Source organism: Trichosurus vulpecula, chromosome 5 (genome assembly GCF_011100635.1).
Source record: "Trichosurus vulpecula isolate mTriVul1 chromosome 5, mTriVul1.pri, whole genome shotgun sequence".
In the NCBI taxonomy this organism is placed as follows: domain Eukaryota; kingdom Metazoa; phylum Chordata; class Mammalia; order Diprotodontia; family Phalangeridae; genus Trichosurus; species Trichosurus vulpecula.
Window position 1 is genome coordinate 294852269 of NC_050577.1, and position 13645 is coordinate 294865913.

Genomic DNA, 13645 nt, shown 5'->3' on the forward strand with positions numbered 1-13645 from the left:
AGCAGAGCTAGCATTTAAACACAGGTTCTCTGACTTCCCAAGCCCAATGTGTTTTCAAATATTTGGAGGGCTGTCACATGTGAGAAGGATTAGGGGTTCTGCTTGATGCCTCCTTGATATGCTCCTTGAGGGCAGAGACTGTCTAATCTTTGTCTTTTTATCCCAAACTACTTAACTGATTGACCTCAGAGGGTAGATCTGAGAGTAATGGGAGTGGGGAGGTAAAATGGGGGAGAGAGTCTAGTTTTGGTTATACAACTCTAGTCCCAAAGCCCATTGGTATGGGACTTTCTTTGGCATGGAGATTGGCTCCGCCCCATCCTTACTCAGGCGTGGCATCGATCTCCATCAATGAGGGGCGAGTCCCATACTGATGAGCTTTGGGTCTAGGGTTACGTTCAGATGGAAGGAAAAGCTTCCTGACACGTAGAGTTGTTCCGAAGGAGAATGCACTGCCTTGGGACATAATGAGTTCTCCCATCGGTGAGAGAATTTCAGGCAAAAGTGGGATGATCCCTTACTTTGATGTTGGAAGGGGATTTCCTGTTCAAGGTTGATCTAAATCACCCAGAGATGTTATTATTATTGTGATCTTAGGCAAGTCTCACCATCCCTTTCTGAATCTCTGCTTTCTCATCAGCTAAAAGAAGGTTTTGGACTGACAAGGAACGTGCTTGGTAGGGTAGAAGGAAACATTTGGCCTTCTCCAAGAGGACCGATGACATCAGGAGGATGACGTCTTGACTCATGAGTGAATTGGATTTAAGTGAGAAGGAACCTCTGGATTTGGTGTAGGACACTTGGGCTTGAATCTTACCACTACTGCCCACTGTCTTTGGGCCACTGCAGACCTTTGATGGAGTGAAAGTTGTAAAATGTAAAGAAGGAGCAATACCTTCGGGTCCTTCTGATTTGGGCCACTTCACATTATTCTTTATTCTCAGATAGAGCCATTGTCTGTTACCCTCTGTTACTCTCAACTGTCTGCCCCTCCCAAAACCAATTGCCCAACTCCTTTGAGATGCCAGCAGCAGGGCTGCAGCTGCCTATATACAAATCCTCAGGCTCAGGACTGGGTGAGGGGAATGCTTGGAATGAATCCACATTCACTAGGCAGCCAGTGCTCTGTGCCAAGCTCTCAGCACAATGAGCTTCCTTGTCACAGACGGGATGAAGATGGGGGTGGGTAGTGGGGAGGATTATACTTCTATCCCCTCTGCAATCCTGGTTTCCCCAACTGACCTCACATTTGAGCCTTTGATTCCTTCTTATGCCAAAGTCAACTCATGCTCTAAAGTGGTCACCAAGGGGCAAGGAGCTCCAGGGGCACCACAGGACAAGACAGCTTCTGATGAACACATTCTATAGTGCAGCTGTGGCCGCCAAAGAGCTGACGCTGGCTAATAGGAGTTCTCAAGTCCCACCTGCTTTCATTTCTGCTTCTTTGTTTTAATCAAAGTTCTCTTCAAGAAGCGCACGTTAGTCTTATTCAGCATTTGTGCAGAATTTTGCAGAGCCAAATTACATTTCATCCTTAGAATGTCAAAGTTGTGCCAGGATTGCTGTTCTCATTTCACAACAGGGGGAGTGGAGAGATTGGGGTGCATGTGAAGGCAAGGGCACTAGGGAGCTGTGCTGTGGAGACTTCTGCTCCAATATTTACCCGCTGATGTTTACCAGCAGTATTTAGTACTAGTTTGAGAATTTAGTAAAAGGCCTGTCTGCATTTTAGATTTAATCTTCCTGTTCTCATCCTTTTTACTGCCCTGGAACAAACCAGCCCAGCCTCATACCTATAGCCATCCCTGTGGGAGACAATTCATAAGATCTAATTGGACAATCTGTTCCCAGCGTGTTGGAGTGGCAAGGCGGCCGTATGCAAGAATTTTATTACAAGAAGGCACAAGGATTGGTTAAGGGGGATGTGCATAAGTCGCTTGAAAAAATCTCACATGCAAGATATTTACTTAAACCACTCTCAGTTTCTTTGTAAAGTGATGACTAGAATAAGAGGTTCCCAAACTAATCTGGCCTACTGCCCCCTTTTCAAAGAGCCCCCCTCAATGGTTAGGTTAGGTTAACCCTTATTTTTATTCAACACCCCACCATTGCAAACCCCAAGGCTACTACCACCTCCCTGGATCATTTCAGCACCCCTAGCTGGGGGGGTATCACCCACTTTGGGAACCTATGGACTAGAGGATCTGTGATCTATAAGGTCTCTTCTAGCTCTAAGTCCCAGCTATGACCAAACACTTAAATTCCTACCCTGTGCATGGCATTGAACTAGCTACTGGTCACAGTTCCCTAAGTGGGCACTCAGACTCACTGCTTGGGTCCCCAGGGGCCAACTACTACCAACCCCCCCCCCCCCCCCCCCCCCCCCCCCCCACCCCAGGGTTCTAGGGATGAGCTTAAGGGGCTAGAGTTTCTAATACAGTTGTTAATGAGCCCCCATCAGTGTGCTCTCCTCTGTTTATCAGCCATACCTAGTTGGTTTTTGTTAAGGATATTGGCTAAACTGGTGTAGCTTAGTAAGCTATATAGCTTACTATATATTGGGTATAGCAAGGTAGAGCAAGGATTGTTCTTACAAAAACATCTCCCAACCTGGGGCATTCTCTCTCAGCGCACAGTTAAGGTCTATGGGTACAAGAGGTTCAAACTTAGCACATGTAACCAAATGACAAATTCACAGCTCTTGATTATTGGAAGTCCTCTTCTCCCTTCCTGGAATCCTCATGAATTTCCCCATAGGTATTCCTCTGTGGCTGGCTTCACTATATCTTTTAGTCCTTGATATAGATACTACCATCAGACATTGCTGTTTGAAAGACACTGCTACTAATAGGAACTCCAACTACATTTGGAAGTTCACAAGGCCTATGAGTGGGGAGGAGAGAAAAACTTGATCCTTCCCTTCCCCCAAAGCATTTCCCTCTTATTAGTCCTTCACCTTGTTTTGGCCCATTACTAGACTGACCTGCTGCTGGATTGCATTATTCCAAACTGACTTTCTGTGTTAAACATAGGCTCATTGCATTTGATTTAGCTAATTACAAGGGGTGTGTGGTGGGGGGAGAGAGAGAGAATATATTTATCTAATGGTCAAAGCATTACATTTCTCCCAAATTGCTGAAATATTTGTTCACAACTTAGACTGAGTGAATAAATCTGGGTTTTTTGTGTGAATAAGGATGAACACCCCAACCCTTAGACAAAGGTGAAATTTGCCTGCAAAAAGGTTACTCATCTGTAGAAATGAGACAAACAGAGCTATGATAGGTAATAAGTGCAAAGGAGAAATACGAAGTACATGAGAAATATGATAAAGATGAGATCGTTAGGGTAGAGGGTGAATAGAGAAGGGAATGGGGAAGGCTTCATGGAAGAGGTGGAATCTAAGCTGGGCCTCTAAAAGGCATGAGTTTTCAAAAAGATGACAAAAAAGTGTCCTTTAAGCTTGAATGAAATTGATTTGGACTTAGGAAAGTTGGATATGTGAAAAATAGGATCAGTTGACATTTTTTCCCCAGAATGCCTTAGTTAAAGGAATAATGGTGCAGGGGTGTTGATGAGGGCAGGGGAGACACTGATTTGGAGTAAGAGGCCCTGGATTCAAATCTTGACTCTGCCCCTTACTGCCTATGTGACTTTGGGGACATCACCTTACCTCTGTGAACATGGTTCCATTTTTCAACTTGGAAAATGAAGGAATTGGACCTTACATGACTTCTAAGGTCTTTTCCAGCTCTAAATCTCGAAAGTAAGGCTGGTGACTTTGCACAGCCCTCCCTCACTTAAATCCAATTCATTTGCCTGTCATGGCATCACCTCCCTGATGTCATGGTCCTCTTTGAGAAGGAAGGACAAATAACAACAAATCTCTGAGCCTGTGTGTGTGTATTTGTAGGTCTCTGTGTGTATTCAATGTCACAGTTCAGTACCACAATAACCTTAAAACTCCCCCAAAATAAAACAACAAGGCTCTGGTCAGTTGGCCATATTATGAGGTTTTTAATCTAGTATTTTTATCCAGTATGCTGGCTCAAAAATGTCCTGCAGCAGAATTTTTGGCAAGAAGTCATCTCAAGTTGGTTTGATCTAGTCTGTTAAAATTGGGAAGGTCTCTCTACTTCACCTTTGCCATGATTCCTAATACCCTTATTCTTTCATTTGTAGATGGGAAGGGATCACACTTTTTTCTCTTTCTTCTTCTTAGGATCCCCCGAGGCAGCCAGACAAATGTGGAAATGAAAGGTAGGGGCACAGCCATATTTTATGTTGGGAACGTGGATTTCTTCAGTTCCTTGGCTCTGTAGAGGCTTCCTTCCATTTAGTACTATTGTCTTCAAGACAAAAATCCACAATGTCTTGGATTTGAAGTTTTGAATATTCCATGTGTACCTTGAGAATACCATTAATTCAACTACCACTTGCTTTGGTATGACATAGTATAAATTAGCTCATTGAATTTGGAGTAAAGGACCAGGTTTCAAATCCTGCATCTGTACCTTGCTTGGCCCGTAGTAGGCACTTAATGAAGATGTGTTGAATGAATGAATGAATTCTACTCACTATCTGTATGAGCTTGCTAATGACTTTGATGTCAGTTTCCTCATCTCTAAGATTAGGAGTTTGGACAAAAGGAGAAGCAGCAGGGCAACAGTAACTAGAGAATTAGAGTCTTAGATCAGGAAGACTTGAGTTCTGCCTCTGCCCCATACTGATTGTGCACCTCTCAGCATGTCACACAGGTCACAAATGAGTGACTGGACAAATTCTCCTCTTTGTTCTGTAGTCAGCTCTCTAAGGCTAGAGGCTGCAGGGTAGGTGGTAACCTCCTTTGATAGAGAAAATTTCCTCTCCCAGGAATTCCCTGTATGAAGTCATAAGTCCTATCCCTAAAGCCTTGAATAAGATGACCTCCAAGGTCCCATCCAGTTGGGGATCCTTGGAACTTGTGCTCCTGGTTGGGGATCTAGTCCTGTATCAAAGACTTCGACAGCCGCTATTGACTGTAAATAGACTCTGCAATGGGTACACCTTTCTTTCGCAGAGATTGACAAGGAGTAAAGAGAGGAAGAGGGAGACACAACACGGCCAATTGTCTGTAGGGTTAGAAACTTGTTAGCTTCCATTTCTCTCCCCGTCTCTCTCTCTTCTTTTCTTTCATTTTTTTAAGCTTCCTTTTTTCAAGGGATCTTTAGAGCCTATTTTCCATGAATAAGGACAGTTTCTTGTAATGCCTTATTCTTAAATGAGTTATGAGCAGAATAAGAAGTTTATTTTGATATTAGTAAAATTTCTTATCAATGGGTGGAGTGGGTGTAGTAGCCACTCTGCTTCAGTTGCAATCCACATGTGAGCAAAATCCCAAGATAAAAAGGAATATTTGCCAAAATTGGTCTGAAGCCCTGTCTCCCTATCTCTGGAGGGCAGTCCCAGGGTTGGTTTACTATATTCAAACTCTACTCTTAGGTTGGTTCACCATAGAACCCCAGGGCCAAGTAAAGAACAGGTGAGATGCCATTCTCTATAAACTATGAAATTCCTTCACTGTCATTGTCTGGAAGGTTTACTGATCTATGGGGCTCTGGAGACATGAGTTTTAGAACCAGTTTTTCTGTTGAATAAGGTATTACTTTTGCCGAGTCACTTCACTTCTCTTGTTTTCTTAATCTGTAAATTGATTGTTTTACTTACCTTCCAAGCTTGTTAGGAAGACCACATTTATTTCATTTCATTCAACAAATATGTATTGCTCATAGTGGGAACTTAAACGTTTATTGAATGGAGTGGAGTCCATACTGTATGTGTGTATGTGTGTGGTGGGGTTGAGGGAGGAGGAAGGAGAATATATTACAAATTAGAGTAAGGCAATAATTCTATTATTGATGAAGCTTGTAATTTATTAGGATATGTAAGACACATGCAAATCGGTATTACACAAAGTATAATATGAATATGTAATAAGAGAGATATAAAATCCAAAAATTGTTTAGCTAAGCAGTTCCATGGAGGAGGTGGGAAGGTTGATCAGGGACAGCTCCATGGAGGAGGTGGCATTTGACCTGAGCCTCAGTGAATGGCTAGGGATTGTATGGGCGCAGCTGGGGAGCTGGAGAGGTCTTTTTGGGTAGAAATAACACAGTAACCAAAGACATGGAAGTGGGAAACCACAAGGCATATTGTTCTTGAAGCAGCAAGTTTGGTTGGAGCAGAGTCTGTGAAGGGGAGTAGATAGGAGGTAAGGTGAGAAAGGTAGGCTGAAGTAAAAAAGTGGAAAGGCCTGAATGCAAGGGAAGGAAGGGCAATGTTTGTGGAAAAGTATTGAGAACTCTGTTAATATAAGGTATCACTATGCTAGCCCATCTAATCCTCACCATAACTATATACCTGTGAGATGTGGCCCAGAAGGAAGAATTGTTGTGCTTGGATTTGCCTGGAAAGTCTCCCATCTTGGAAAATGACCTACACTGGAAATGTGAGGGAAAGCTTTTGCATCAAGATAGTCTAACTCCACTGTACCTAAGTACACACTCAGGACCAGTTCCAAGAACTGCCCTTCTCCCCACCCCCCATGACTGTTGCAACCCAAATGATTTTGAAATAAAGAAAATGTCAAGGTTCATCTACTCAATAACTGAGTGATTATCTAAATGAAACAGAAGGACAGGGTGGAGTCGGTTTAGTAGCTAGATGAATCCATTCTCATGTCCCTTTGCTGTCCCATGGTTCACGTAACTATTTTGTAGTGGAGATAGAGAAGCATTTTTCGTGTGTGTGTGTGTGTGTGTGTGTGTGTGTGTGTGTGTGTGTGTGTAGGTACTCATTAAAGCTGGGGAGCTGGAGAGGTATATACATATATGTGTGTGTGTATTACACATACATACATAAGGAGGGGGGCATGCTCCAGTTCTCTCCCTTCTCCCTGAACCTGCTGGGCCTCTGGCCCTTGCACAGAACACACAAGGTGTTAAAGGGAGGTGGAGAGGTTGAAAACTAATTCCTCACCATAGCTTCACCCAGCTTTGTAGTTTAGCTAAGTAGATTGCTGGAGAATGTTTGCTTGGACTAGAGTTACGGTAAGAATTAAAAAGAATTTCGTGACAATTTTTCAGATGGCTAAAACGACAGGTCTGAAGGAAGCATAGCAGAGGAGGCAATTGGGTACTAGTGCCGAGTCTGTATCAGCAAACAGATCACCCCTGAAGCTATGACTCCTCCCCCAGGGGAAAAGCAGCTGCACCCCAGATAAAAGCCAGCAGATGGAAGGAAAGAGCAGAAGCAGCATCAGCAGCATCAGCAGAGAAACCTAGCTGAGAGTAACAGTGCAGTTCAGCGGACAGAGCAGCAGAGGCCGCCAGCTCATCAGTGCTGTGAAGTTTCCCCATGACTTCATTAGAAGACACCAGCAACTCTGCAATAAAGGACAGATCATGCATGTTTTCCTGTATATTTGCACCTTCATATGTGTATCCTGTATATAATTCTTTCTCAACTCCCTACCCTGGTGGTGTGGGAGAGGAAAGCACTTTGTCTATGAGGGAAATCTTTCTGTTCATGTATTTTAATATGTCGTTTAATTAAATGTCTTTTGTTTTGCACTAATATGTCCTTAGATTGACTGGTAAAAAAGAAACACATTGGTGGGGGCTCACAAGCTAAGGGTTTGAGTAGGTGTTGATCCATACCTACAGTACGTTTTGAGGCTCTGTTTTAAATACTTTAATTAATTTTGTTTATAGTTCAGGTCATTAAACATTTACGTTTACTAAATCTAATTTTATATGCAAAGACTTTGGTTGGAGTCTATTGGGGATAAAAAAATAAATAAAATGATTCCTGCCCTCTAGAAGTTCACACTGTAATACAGAGGAAATATGAATGTAGGCAAGTATCATTGCCTCTTTAGAAATTGCAAAGACAGATTTAGGCTTAGTGTCAAGAAAAACTTCTAGCACTGATTGGTGCCTGAAAATGAATGGGCTTCCTCTGGAGGTGGTGGGCTCTGCCTCTTCAAGAGGAGACTGGAGGGCAGCTAGGTGGCACAGTGAGTAGAGCACCAGCCTTGGAGTCAGGAGGACCTGAGTTCAAATTTAGCCTCAGACACTTGACATGTTGCCTAGCTGTGTGACCTTGGGGTTAAGTGACTTCACTTAACCCCAATTGCTCTGCCTTCCCCCCCCTCCAAAAAAAATTAAAAAAAGAGACTAGACAAATACTCTTTGGTTATGTTATGGTGGACATGCATTCCTTTCATGTGTAGGTTGCAGTGGATAACTGCTGGGGTCCATTTCAGTTCTCAAATTCTGTGATCCTATGAAGTAGCCACAGTACCATGTCAGGCAGTAAGTGCTACTGTCTGGACTGAAGAATGTGCTGAAGGTATTCTGAGCACAGAGAAATCACTTCCACATGGAGGCAGGCAGGAAAGGCTTCCAGGTGGCATTTGATTCTTGTCTTGAAGGATGGATAGGATTTTAAGAGGTGAAAAGAGCAGAGTTGGGAATGCATGATCATTCAGTTATCATATTAGACAATAAATGCAAAAGTCAGTGTGGTAAGAAATAGAATCTAGGAAAGTATTTGATTATTTCCATTATGTCTGCATCTCAGTCTCACACACAAAGGCTTCTAACACCTCTGTCTTACCTCCCACAAATTACCCAATTATCAAAATGGAAAGCGTTTTATTCCTGGGAGTTTGGCAAAGTGTCTCCTTTGTGTTTAGAAAACACTGCTTAAAAATAGATGTTTTGGTTGGTGTTCACTCAAAATGAATGGGTGCATTTTGCTCACTCTACTGAGGAACCAGTGTTGCTTGAATAAGGCCATTTCCTAAGCAGGGCACGAATTGTACCAAGACTTGAGTGAAAGGCAATGTTTGAAAAGCTTATTTGGGTGTTGCTACAAGCTTTGAGAAGGCTCCTCAGAATGGGGAATGATGGGTAGGAGATGCAGGGGGCCAGCTCTAGGTTTAATATGGAGAGGGCTTCCTGGATGCTTTAGGGGTATCCAGAGGTAGTGTGGACTCTTTGGGGAGGGGGCTTCCCTGCAGTTTTTGAGGAGGGAGGAATGACCGCTTTTCAGGTGTGTGTTGTAGAAGAGATTTATATTCAGGTGTAGCTCTGGACTGGATGGCCTTTGAAATCTCTTCCAGCTAGGAGTTCCCAATACCGATGAATTAAAAGCTCTGATTTTTTTTAAAAAAAGCTCACATTTGGAACAGCACTTTCCTCAGCTCCAGAGAGATGTACACACGATGTCTCATGTGATGCTCCTAGCAGCCTGTGAGGTACATAGGGCATTATTTCCATTTTACAAGTGAGAATGGATATTGAATCTTCTCAGGACAGTCCAGCCTCCCTTTTGAAGCCACAGGAATGTTAATAGGGCATAGCTCTAATTAGGCCATCTCCCTGCTTGAAAACCAACATAGAGATGCTGAAGGTCATACAGCTGGTAAATACAATAGTGGCACCGAGGCCAACCTGTTTACCGTTTTTCCACATTGTCTCCACTGTGGTAATCATAGGAGGAAGCTCAGAATACCAACCCAGTGCTCTTAATGAGAACACACTGACACAGAGATTAAGTCAGTAAGATCAGCTGTTGTTCAGGGGAGGATGGCTGCTGGTCCCCATGACTCAGGGACGCGTGGTCCCTGTGATGAGCTATAGCTAACATTGTATCAAGGTGCATTCCTACTTCCTGACTGAACTAGACCTGGGATTTCCCCAGGCTCCATTTTGGCTGCTTTACTCTCCACTGTGGAACTAGCGTCTCCTATAGCCCAGCTGATGGAGAACAGCAGACGGGTTTGGGAACAGTGGGGTACATTGGGAAGAGTCCTGAATTTGACATCACAAGACTCAAGATCAAATCTCAGCTCTGTTCTTACTCCCTGGGAAACCCTGGGAGAGTAATTTCCCTTCTCTGGGCCTTAATTTCCTCAACTGTAAAATGATGGGGTGGGGCTAGTTGGTCTCTGAGGCTCACCCTTCCAAATCTAGCCTGGCTACTGCAGTGTGGACAGGAAGCTTGTGTCATGAGTAGTGCTGAGGTCACAGAGGACTCTGCTGAGGAGGTGGCATGATCAAGGGCATACTTGGGTTAAGTGCATTCCGAAATGACCAAAGTCATCTTTTCCAAGTAGGCTGATCTAAAACTTAGACATGGTCCATTTGAAACGGGGAACCTTACACTAGTAAATTATTTTAGCAATTGCTTTCGTAAGGAACTCTATCATCAAGTGAGGTTTTCGTAACACAACAGCTTGCTAAACTTTGTTGTCATACTTGTGGGGTACTGTATTCTGATCATTTTGGGGGAGCACTGGGTTTGGAATCAGGAAGACTCATCTGATTCAAAATCTGAGTTCAAATCTAATCTTAGACACTTACTAGTTGTGTAACCCTGGACAAGTCACTTTACCCTGTTTGCCTCAGTTTCCTCATCTGCAAAATGAGCCAGAGAAGAAAATGGCAAACCACTCCAGTATCTCTGCCAAGAAAACCTCAAATTTGGTCATGAAGAGTCAGACACAACTGAAATGACTCAAAACCAAAAATTCTGATCATGTTACTCCCATTCTTGAAAACTGTTAATATCTCCCTATTGTCTGAATAAAAATTCAAATTCTTTAGTCTGGAATTCCTGGCTCTTTGCAATTGGATTCCATTTGACCTCTCCAGACCTTTTTAATAGCTAACATAACAGCACAACACAACACAACACTACACAACACAGTATAACATAATATAACATAACCACATAGCACAACATAACATAACATATTTCATGCTATTTTCCCTCATACTCTTTGCTACTTACTCAGAGTTTCCTATGCTGTCTGTCCTCTGGGCCTTGCTGGTGTCACACCTTCTAGTAGGAATGTCATCCCACTCCAGAGGTATGTCGGAGCCAGTTCTAACAGCTTATGAGAATGGATTATTAAAATTTCGGTGTGAGTATTTGTATCTTGGAAACTGGCAAAGGCTGTGAATCAGGACTTGCTTGTTTTGTTGATCGTTTAGATTTGAGAGGGATGAAGAAAAAGGTTATAATGAAAATTAAAAGTATGTAGATCTGGTTGTTAAACATTTACCATCATCCCCCTTTCCCACCGCTTCTCAATATCTCTGCCTGCTGAAATTCTACACATCTTTCAAGGTTTTGGTTAGCTGCCACTTCTATGAAGTTTTCCCAGATTTCCACAGTTCTCACCCTCACCTTTGTGCTTGGTCATCTCAAAAACTTGTCATATGTGAAGTTGCATTATATATGATACATGCCCATAGATAAACTTCAAGCATAAGTATTCTATTTTATTCAAGGTCATGTCTCACCCCCACTGCATGGCAAACTCCGAGGGTTTCTTTGAAGTCGGGAACCATATCTTGTCCATCTTTGTTTCTCCTCCATTACCTAGAACATATTGGGGACTTAACGAACATTCAATTAAGTTACATTTTGGACCTCTCACTGTGGAGCCAAGATAGAGCCAGTTTCTGGAGCTCTGGCCTATTTTACTAAGTTGGCAAAATGAAATCTGAAGTGGATGTGATTGAGGGCTCTCCTTCCCCTGCAGTGAGGATGGGGGTCTTCTCTGGGTTGATTCACAGGCATTGTAGTCGGTTTTGAAATAGCATGGGGTTGGTGTGATGAGCCATCTAGCAGATGACCTCTCCAAACGCATGATGAAGCAGGCACTACCGTACACCTTAATTTTGGAGCTGCCTCCAGCAAAAGGCACATCGGTGATGTATACATTGAGATGGGGAAGGAGTGGGACTAGAGTAAATGCTATACGCAATTCTCTCCCTTCCGTGCTCGTGGACATCTGTTGCGCATTATTTTTGTTTCTGGGTAAATGGATTGGTGCTGTGATTTACTTAGATTAAATACTTGGATTGAAGTGTCTCATATATTTCCCCATCAGCTTCACGATGCAGCAGATTTAGTTTCAGTCTGGGATGCCAGATTGAATTAAATGCTTTTTTAAAGCCTGAAATCTGACAAAAATCTTTCCCTCGTCAGCTCTTTTAGCCTCTTTTTTTAATGAGCATCTGCAGAATAATGGTGTGGTCTGTGGTTTATTTTCTAGAAAGGAATCCAATTTGGCTTTTGGGGATGATGTCATAATTGGTCAGATAATATATTATGCTTTAAGTGAGGACAATGCTGAATGACTACTCAGAATACTGCAAACTCAGAAGGAGCCTAGCGTCCTGGGTCTCCTGTGCCACAGGATGGGCATGTGCATCAGCTGATGGAGTGGGCTAATCCCTCTTCTCTAGAGCACCTTTTATCTTATCAGAGCTTTGTACTTTGGCATTTTCTTTGACCTCTTTTTGGGACCACACTCTTTCCTCGTTTGGAGGATCCAACCACTCCTTCATTTCCATCACTTTGTGCTTACAGAAAGGGAGACACAGCCCACAGTGGTGTGGAAGGATCTGAGTGAGCTCCTTGTCCCTTTGAAGGCCTGGTGGAGAGTGATGAACTGACCAGATTCTTCTAGAGGAAATTTCCTTTTCTGGAAGCAGAGTCCAAATGTAGTGGGTTTTGGACATGTGCCTGTAAGTAGGCACTCTTATTTCCTGTGAGTTTATCCATAGGAAGGCTTTGGAGACAGGTTTTATTTACAGAATGGTGATGCCAGGGGAACATCATACACAGCAACAGCAATATTGTATGACAATCAACTGTGAATGACTTAGCTATTCTCAGCAATACGATGATCCAAGACAACTCTGAAGGGCTCATGATGAAAAATGCTAACCACCTCCAGAGAAAGAACTGGAGTCTGAATGCAGACCAACGTATACTTTTTTAAACTTTATTTTGCTTGGTTTTGTTTTGGTCTGCATTTTTCTTTACAACATGACTAATATGGAAACATGTTTTGCATGACCAGACATGTATAACCAGTATCAAAAATTGATTGCCTTCTCAATGAGGAAGGAGAGGAGGGAAGGAGGGAGAGAATTTGGAAGAATGGATGTCGAAAAATGTTTTTACGTGTAATTAAAAATATTTTAAAAAGGGATTGTGCTTCCAGGATACGTATGGATGACTAGGGAAGGTGCTGGCACACCAATTTTCTCCCCATAATCCCGTGGCATGAATGCAGGCTCAATGTTTCACTATGTAGTGCTCACCCCCCACCCCCATACGCACACTCTGTTCTAAGCTTGCTTCCTCCTCACAGACCTAATTACTTTTCTCCCCAGATGGACCAATCATTTTTTATGAGCTCCCTAGAAAGACACCAGGGTCTACTCAGTATAATTTGATTCTCATCACTGGTTGACTTCAAAAAAAATCCAGTGAAGTAGTGGAGCTCGGTCCAGTCAAAAACAGAGAACCTGGAAAGAAGTATCTTGGGCCCCAAATTGAATGATGGAAATTTGTAACAGAAAAGCAAGGGTGTAGATGGCTGAGGATCGTAGAGACGTCGCTGTACGTAACGGCACATACAGTCTTCAAGTTAATTGCATTTATTTTTGAAAAATTATGGAGAAACAGGCAAGGAGGACAAAAATTAAGACTAGACAAAGTGAATCTGGTGGTGATGAAGGCAGTTCTATGTGTGAAATTTAAAAATGAATAAAGCAGAATGTTAAAAGACAGCTAG